Here is a 9,469-nt window from a genome sequence, read left to right as displayed (position 1 = left end):
AAATAATATCTTTTTTTAATATCAAGATTTTTAAATTTGTATCTTTATTCAATATTTACTAGATCCTTTTTTGTGACACAATTTAATATCAAGTCATGGCAATTTTTTAATATTATTCATCTTTAACAATGTATGGTGAAATATTTATTGAACCAAGTTTGATAATTCTACTTGGCACTATATCTATTGAATTTTGTTATTTAAATTAACAGTTAACCTTCAATCAATTGTGTATAAGATTATCAATGAAAGTTTTGTCATTTTCAGCAGGATTGATGAACAACTAAACAAACAATATTGTGGAGATACATGTGAATTATAATGGAGATGCCACCAGCTATTCAATGCATTGGAGAGCAGCTCTACTACCAAAGTGGACATGTGGATCACTGGATGTGGTATGAGATATCTGGAATTTATATTTTCATTAGTCTAGACAGGATAGAATGCTCTAACACTTCCCTATTCTAACACAGATATCAAGCTAGGGCCGGGATGTTTATGGTGGTTACTATTATGACACAGTTCATCCCGACCCCTTCGGCAGTGCCTTGTTCTATCCGGTTGGTTCTGAGTCCAATGGGTGCTTTCAAGTTAGAGTCAACTGACCTGCAGATCGCATTTCCGCGTGCCAACAACTGGACGAACATGTGCTACTGTTAGATTGTGGTTTATGGATGGCTGTGGAGTAAGAAAATCACCTTGAATAGGGTTTGAGTTGTCAGGGTCCCTGTAGGATATTTGCAGTTGTCAGTCGACTATTACATTTCTGATCAGTGCCCTTTGTGGTGGTGCCACAGCTTTTTCATGATGGTTGCGGGCTCAGTACAGCACTAATTTGATGAGCAGGTGGTACTGTTACACTGTGGCCTGGTCTGACTTGTTCTATGAGACTGGCGATGCAAATATTAGATTGTAGTGCCTTCAGCAAACTTAGGGATGGGGGTGTGAGAATTATCTGTCTTAAGAATTAGAATTAAGAAAAATACGTTTATATCTGAGGCTGGAGTGATATTAAGTATAGTCTCTAGCCTTTGCTAGTTGGCGGGGTGAAGCCTCTAGCCTTTGCTAGTTGGCGGGGAAGGGAAAATATAGCCTCTAGCCTTTGCTAGTTGGCGGGGAAGGGAAAATATAGCCTCTAGCCTTTGCTAGTTGGCGGGGGATGGGAAAACGAAGCCTCTAGCCTCATCTACAGTCTTAAATTGCATGCATTTTAGTTTTAGTATTTAGAAAATACAAATATAAGTTGAGAATTAAGATTGAAGTATGTGAAATATAGCCTCTAGCCTTTGCTAGTTGGCGGGGTTAAGCCTCTAGCCTTTGCTAGTTGGCGGGGTGAAGCCTCTAGCCTTTGCTAGTTGGCGGGGTTAAGCCTCTAGCCTTTGCTAGTTGGCGGGGTGAAGCCTCTAGCCTTTGCTAGTTGGCGGGGTGAAGCCTCTAGCCTTTGCTAGTTGGCGGGGAAGGGAAAATATAGCCTCTAGCCTTTGCTAGTTGGCGGGGTTAAGCCTCTAGCCTTTGCTAGTTGGCGGGGGATGGGAAAACGAAGCCTCTAGCCTCATCTACAGTCTTAAATTGCATGCATTTTAGTTTTAGTATTTAGAAAATACAAATATAAGTTGAGAATTAAGATTGAAGTATGTGAAATATAGCCTCTAGCCTTTGCTAGTTGGCGGGGTTAAGCCTCTAGCCTTTGCTAGTTGGCGGGGTTAAGCCTCTAGCCTTTGCTAGTTGGCGGGGTGAAGCCTCTAGCCTTTGCTAGTTGGCGGGGTGAAGCCTCTAGCCTTTGCTAGTTGGCGGGGAGAATGGAAATCACCGCTATCTTGTGATAGCCTTGGGTTAATCTTAGTTTTAACATAATTTTAAGTCTTAACTTGCATGCAATTTACTTAATAGGTGACACTTCCCCATCGGTAGGGGAAATGCACAAGGTATTTTGCATCAAAGAGGGTGTATCACCCTTGGAGATGCTGGGAAGTGGAGATATTCTTGAGAAATTCAAGAGTTTTTTACTTCTCTACTCTACTAAGTATCTTTAAGAGTGAGAGACTCTCATAGATACTGTAGAGTACAACATTCACGCCTGGCGGTCCTTAGTTTAGTGATAAGTTCAATCTATGATTAGCAACTATTTATCATCATTTTTTGATACTTTAAAATTAGAGATATTCTTGAGAAATTCAAGGGTTCTCTAATGAGTATCATTGAGAGTAAGAAACTCTTATTGATACTGTCTTGTACAAACATACACTCCTGTTGATTCAGGTATTCTCTTAGTTCAGTCCAAGTTAAGATTTGTAACTGTTTATCTACATTATATAAAATTGCTTTGTTTTGTAAGTGCTTTACAAGTTTGTTGCAGCTTAGCCTACCAAATGAATCCAAGTGCACCATTGTAGATATTTTTTAAAAGGTTAGTAGACTCTTTCATTGATTTTTACTCATCCAGATATCCAGACTCAAGCTCCATGATATTATATCTCATTAATTTATTTTTTGTTTGGAATTATCAATTCTTATTGTTCCTAGACAATTTGTAAAGCATATTCGAATTTTTTCAGTTTGTATCTTTATTCAATATTCACTAGTTCCTTTTTTGTGACACAATTTAATATCAAGTGTTTTTGAATAATATCAAAATTATAAATAGAGAGAATAAATAATAGATTGGATAGATTAAATAATTAGATTACATTAGATTAAATAATATCTTTTTTTAATATCAAGATTTTTAAATTTGTATCTTTATTCAATATTTACTAGATCCTTTTTTGTGATACAATTTAATATCAAGTCATGGCAATTTTTTAATATTATTCATCTTTAACAATGTATGGTGAAATATTTATTGAACCAAGTTTGATAATTCTACTTGGCACTATATCTATTGAATTTTGTTATTTAAATTAACAGTTAACCTTCAATCAATTGTGTATAAGATTATCAATGAAAGTTTTGTCATTTTCAGCAGGATTGATGAACAACTAAACAAACAATATTGTGGAGATACATGTGAATTATAATGGAGATGCCACCAGCTATTCAATGCATTGGAGAGCAGCTCTACTACCAAAGTGGACATGTGGATCACTGGATGTGGTATGAGATATCTGGAATTTATATTTTCATTAGTCTAGACAGGATAGAATGCTCTAACACTTCCCTATTCTAACACAGATATCAAGCTAGGGCCGGGATGTTTATGGTGGTTACTATTATGACACAGTTCATCCCGACCCCTTCGGCAGTGCCTTGTTCTATCCGGTTGGTTCTGAGTCCAATGGGTGCTTTCAAGTTAGAGTCAACTGACCTGCAGATCGCATTTCCGCGTGCCAACAACTGGACGAACATGTGCTACTGTTAGATTGTGGTTTATGGATGGCTGTGGAGTAAGAAAATCACCTTGAATAGGGTTTGAGTTGTCAGGGTCCCTGTAGGATATTGCAGTTGTCAGTCGACTATTACATTTCTGATCAGTGCCCTTGTGGTGGTGCCACAGCTTTTTCATGATGGTTGCGGGCTCAGTACAGCACTAATTTGATGAGCAGGTGGTACTGTTACACTGTGGCCTGGTCTGACTTGTTCTATGAGACTGGCGATGCAAATATTAGATTGTAGTGCCTTCAGCAAACTTAGGGATGGGGGTGTGAGAATTATCTGTCTTAAGAATTAGAATTAAGAAAAATACGTTTATATCTGAGGCTGGAGTGATATTAAGTATAGTCTCTAGCCTTTGCTAGTTGGCGGGGTGAAGCCTCTAGCCTTTGCTAGTTGGCGGGGAAGGAAAATATAGCCTCTAGCCTTTGCTAGTTGGCGGGGAAGGGAAAATATAGCCTCTAGCCTTGCTAGTTGGCGGGGGATGGGAAAACGAAGCCTCTAGCCTCATCTACAGTCTTAAATTGCATGCATTTTAGTTTTAGTATTTAGAAAATACAAATATAAGTTGAGAATTAAGATTGAAGTATGTGAAATATAGCCTCTAGCCTTTGCTAGTTGGCGGGGTGAAGCCTCTAGCTTTGCTAGTTGGCGGGGTGAAGCCTCTAGCCTTTGCTAGTTGGCGGGGTTAAGCCTCTAGCCTTTGCTAGTTGGCGGGGTGAAGCCTCTAGCCTTTGCTAGTTGGCGGGGTGAAGCTCTAGCCTTTGCTAGTTGGCGGGGAAGGAAAATATAGCCTCTAGCCTTTGCTAGTTGCGGGGTGAAGCCTCTACCTTTGCTAGTTGGCGGGGGATGGGAAAACGAAGCCTCTAGCCTCATCTACAGTCTTAAATTGCATGCATTTTAGTTTTAGTATTTAGAAAATACAAATATAAGTTGAGAATTAAGATTGAAGTATGTGAAATATAGCCTCTAGCCTTGCTAGTTGGCGGGGTTAAGCCTCTAGCCTTTGCTAGTTGGCGGGGTGAAGCCTCTAGCCTTTGCTAGTTGGCGGGGTTAAGCCTCTAGCCTTTGCTAGTTGGCGGGGTGAAGCCTCTAGCCTTTGCTAGTTGGCGGGGTGAAGCCTCTAGCCTTTGCTAGTTGGCGGGGAGAATGGAAATCACTGCTATCTTGTGATAGCCTTGGGTTAATCTTAGTTTTAACATAATTTTAAGTCTTAACTTGCATGCAATTTACTTAATAGGTGACACTTCCCCATCGGTAGGGGAAATGCACAAGGTATTTTGCATCAAAGAGGGTGTATCACCCTTGGAGATGCTGGGAAGTGGAGATATTCTTGAGAAATTCAAGAGTTTTTTACTTCTCTACTCTACTAAGTATCTTTAAGAGTGAGAGACTCTCATAGATACTGTAGAGTACAACATTCACGCCTGGCGGTCCTTAGTTTAGTGATAAGTTCAATCTATGATTAGCAACTATTTATCATCATTTTTTGATACTTTAAAATTAGAGATATTCTTGAGAAATTCAAGGGTTCTCTAATGAGTATCATTGAGAGTAAGAAACTCTTATTGATACTGTCTTGTACAAACATACACTCCTGTTGATTCAGTATTCTCTTAGTTCAGTCCAAGTTAAGATTTGTAACTGTTTATCTACATTATATAAAATTGCTTTGTTTTGTAAGTGCTTTACAAGTTTTTTACAGCTAAGCCTACCAAATGAATCCAAGTGGACCATTGTGGATATTTTTCAAAAGGTTAGTAGACTCTTTCATTGATTTTACTCATCCAGATATCCAGACTCAAGCTCCATGATATTATATCTCATTAATTTATTTTTTGTTTGGAATTATCATTCTTATTGTTCCTAGACAATTTATAAAGCATATTCGAATTTTTTCAGTTTGTATCTTTATTCAATATTCACTAGTTCCTTTTTTGTGACACAATTAATATCAAGTGTTTTGAATAATATCAAAATTATAAATAGAGAGAATAAATAATAGATTGGATAGATTAAATAATTAGATTACATTAGATTAAATAATATCTTTTTTTAATATCAAGATTTTTAAATTTGTATCTTTATTCAATATTCACTAGTTCCTTTTTTGTGACACAATTTAATATCAAGTCATGGCAATTTTTTAATATTATTCATCTTTAACAATGTATGGTGAAATATTTATTGAACCAAGTTTTATTACTATACTTGACACTATATCTATTGAATTTTGTTATTTAAATTAACAGTTAACCTTCAATCAATTGTGTATAAGATTATCAATGAAAGTTTTGTCATTTTCAGCAGGATTGATGAACAACTAAACAAACAATATTGTGGAGATACATGTGAATTATAATGGAGATGCCACCAGCTATTCAATGCATTGGAGAGCAGCTCTACTACCAAAGTGGACATGTGGATCACTGGATGTGGTATGAGATATCTGGAATTTATATTTTCATTAGTCTAGACAGGATAGAATTCTCTAACACTTCCCTATTCTAACACAGATATCAAGCTAGGGCCGGGATGTTTATGGTGGTTACTATTATGACACAGTTCATCCCGACCCCTTCGGCAGTGCCTTGTTCTATCCGGTTGGTTCTGAGTCCAATGGGTGCTTTCAAGTTAGAGTCAACTGACCTGCAGATCGCATTTCCGCGTGCCAACAACTGGACGAACATGTGCTACTGTAGATTGTGGTTTATGGATGGCTGTGGAGTAAGAAAATCACCTTGAATAGGGTTTGAGTTGTCAGGGTCCCTGTAGGATATTGCAGTTGTCAGTCGACTATTACATTTCTGATCAGTGCCCTTTGTGGTGGTGCCACAGCTTTTTCATGATGGTTGCGGGCTCAGTACAGCACTAATTTGATGAGCAGGTGGTACTGTTACACTGTGGCCTGGTCTGACTTGTTCTATGAGACTGGCGATGCAAATATTAGATTGTAGTGCCTTCAGCAAACTTAGGGATGGGGGTGTGAGAATTATCTGTCTTAAGAATTAGAATTAAGAAAAATACGTTTATATCTGAGGCTGGAGTGATATTAAGTATAGTCTCTAGCCTTTGCTAGTTGGCGGGGTGAAGCCTCTAGCCTTTGCTAGTTGGCGGGGAAGGGAAAATATAGCCTCTAGCCTTTGCTAGTTGGCGGGGAAGGGAAAATATAGCCTCTAGCCTTTGCTAGTTGGCGGGGGATGGGAAAACGAAGCCTCTAGCCTCATCTACAGTCTTAATTGCATGCATTTTAGTTTTAGTATTTAGAAAATACAAATATAAGTTGAGAATTAAGATTGAAGTATGTGAAATATAGCCTCTAGCCTTTGCTAGTTGGCGGGGTTAAGCCTCTAGCCTTTGCTAGTTGGCGGGGTGAAGCCTCTAGCCTTTGCTAGTTGGCGGGGTTAAGCCTCTAGCCTTTGCTAGTTGGCGGGGTGAAGCCTCTAGCCTTTGCTAGTTGGCGGGGTGAAGCCTCTAGCCTTTGCTAGTTGGCGGGGAAGGGAAAATATAGCCTCTAGCCTTTGCTAGTTGGCGGGGTTAAGCCTCTAGCCTTTGCTAGTTGGCGGGGGATGGGAAAACGAAGCCTCTAGCCTCATCTACAGTCTTAATTGCATGCATTTTAGTTTTAGTATTTAGAAAATACAAATATAAGTTGAGAATTAAGATTGAAGTATGTGAAATATAGCCTCTAGCCTTTGCTAGTTGGCGGGGTTAAGCCTCTAGCCTTTGCTAGTTGGCGGGGTTAAGCCTCTAGCCTTGCTAGTTGGCGGGGTGAAGCCTCTAGCCTTGCTAGTTGGCGGGGTGAAGCCTCTAGCCTTGCTAGTTGGCGGGGTGAAGCCTCTAGCCTTGCTAGTTGGCGGGGTTAAGCCTCTAGCCTTTGCTAGTTGGCGGGGTGAAGCCTCTAGCTTTGCTAGTTGGCGGGGTGAAGCCTCTAGCTTTGCTAGTTGGCGGGGTGAAGCCTCTAGCCTTGCTAGTTGGCGGGGTGAAGCCTCTAGCTTTGCTAGTTGGCGGGGTGAAGCCTCTAGCCTTTGCTAGTTGGCGGGGTGAAGCCTCTAGCCTTTGCTAGTTGGCGGGGTGAAGCCTCTAGCCTTTGCTAGTTGGCGGGGGATCGAAAAGCCTCTAGCCTCATTTAAAGTCTTAAATTGCATGCATTTTAGTTTTAGTATTAGGAAAATACAAATATAACTTTAGAATTAAGATTGGAGTTAGTGAAATATAGCCTCTAGCCTTTGCTAGTTGGCGGAGTAAAGCTTCTAGCCTTTGCTAGTTGGCGGGGTAAAGCCTCTAGCCTTTGCTAGTTGGCGGGGTAAAGCCTCTAGCCTTTGCTAGTTGGCGGGGTGAAGCCTCTAGCCTTTGCTAGTTGGCGGGGTGAAGCCTCTAGCCTTAGCTAGTTGGCGGGGTGAAGCCTCTAGCCTTTGCTAGTTGGCGGGGTGAAGCCTCTAGCCTTTGCTAGTTGGCGGGGTGAAGCCTCTAGCCTTTGCTAGTTGGCGGGGTGAAGCCTCTAGCCTTTGCTAGTTGGCGGGGTGAAGCCTCTAGCCTTTGCTAGTTGGCGGAGTAAAGCCTCTAGCCTTTGCTAGTTGGCGGAGTAAAGCCTCTAGCCTTTGCTAGTTGGCGGGGAGAATGTAAATCACCGCTATCTTGTGATAGCTTGAAGTTAAACTTAGTTTCAACCTAATTTTAAGTCTTTAGTGGCATGCAATTTACTTTATAGGTGACACTATCCTATCAGTAGAGGTTGTGTGCAAGTTATTTTGCATCAATGAGGGTGTATCACCCTTGGAGATGCTGGGAAGTGGAGATATTCTTGAGAAATTCAAGAGTTCTCTACTACTCTACTCTACTGAGTATCTTTGAGAGTGAGAAACTCTCATAGATACTGTAGAGTAGGCTACAATATTCACTACTGGCCGTCCTTAGTTTAGTGATAAGTTCGACCTATGATTGGCAACTATTTATTTACAATTTATTGATACTTTAAAATTCTTGAGAAATTCACCCTGACTGTCCAGATTGCGCCTTAGATTAGTGATAAGTTCAATCTATGATGGCAACTATTTATGAACATTTTATTTATACCTTGAAATAAGAGATATTCTTGAGAGATTCAAGGGTTCTCTAATGTATCATTGAGAGTAAAAAACTCTTTTTGATACTGTATTGTATAAATATTCACTCCTAGTGGTTCAGGTAGTACGTCAGTTAGTTATATATTAGTCCAAGTTGAGATTTGTAATTTTTTATCAACATAATATTCAATTTCTATGTCTCTTAAATATGGATCATGATGGCTTCTCTTCTCAACTTTACTCATCTCCACATCTATTAACGTGTGCTATTATTATTATATTATCATATAATTTTTTTTATATTATTCATATATTCATTGATCTTTTTCCAAAGTATGTTTCAGATCCATTGCAGCTTCTCTCATCACATGTAAACTTTTAATTTGTCTGTACCACATCATTCATTGTATTCAATTGTTATGTTTGCAAAGTATGTTTCAGATTAATTGCAGATTCTCTCCTTACATGTACACTTGTAATTTGTTTGTACCATATTATTCATTGTATTCAATTGCACTGTTTCTAAAAAATATTCCAGATTTATTGCAGCTTCTCTCTCCTGAACGTATACATCTTCGCAATAGGTCTTCTTGTTTACTGTGTGCGCATGCTTCGAGTCCTCTAGGTTCATCTAGAAAAATTTGTATTTTTTATCAATATTATATTCAATTGCTCTGTTTCTCAAGTTTGTATCAGATTTATTGTGACTCATCTTCTCAAAAGTTGACAACTATCACGTAAATGTATTTCTATTTATATTACATGTAGTCCTAAATAGAAAAGAGACACCCTAATAGAGTGTTATTTGGATATGTGCATCTAGGGTGGAACTTTTATGATATCCCTGATTCATGAACATATAATTAATCATATTTCACTGATATTTTCATTCAACAGTCATTTTAATCATTCATCTCTGATTACATATTCCATCCTTCAAATTATTCATCTTATTTCACTGATATTCTTAATTCACAGCCATTTTAATAATTCATCTTAATACTCGACTTAGTTCCTTTCACTCCTTGGAA

The 9,469-nt window shown here is 38.9% G+C and overlaps 1 long non-coding RNA gene across 3 annotated transcripts; it reads left to right on the top strand.

Moving 5' to 3' along the window:
* Nucleotides 1-1,709: 1,709 nt before the first annotated feature.
* Nucleotides 1,710-6,066, top strand: LOC120356053. Of its 3 annotated transcripts, none has more exons than XR_005573906.1 (4): nucleotides 1,710-2,410; nucleotides 2,966-3,096; nucleotides 5,078-5,128; nucleotides 5,683-6,066. It is a non-coding gene; the product is annotated as an uncharacterized LOC120356053 (long non-coding RNA). The 3 variants fall into 3 exon arrangements; XR_005573905.1 differs by having other exon boundaries at nucleotides 5,680-6,066; XR_005573907.1 differs by lacking the exon at nucleotides 5,078-5,128 and having other exon boundaries at nucleotides 5,680-6,066.
* The last annotated feature ends 3,403 nt before the right edge of the window (nucleotides 6,067-9,469 follow it).

This window comes from Nilaparvata lugens, unplaced genomic scaffold (genome assembly GCF_014356525.2).
Source record: "Nilaparvata lugens isolate BPH unplaced genomic scaffold, ASM1435652v1 scaffold5645, whole genome shotgun sequence".
In the NCBI taxonomy this organism is placed as follows: Eukaryota; Metazoa; Arthropoda; class Insecta; order Hemiptera; family Delphacidae; genus Nilaparvata; species Nilaparvata lugens.
The sequence above is the reverse complement of the archived record's forward strand: the minus strand, read 5'-3'. Positions and strand labels throughout refer to the sequence as shown.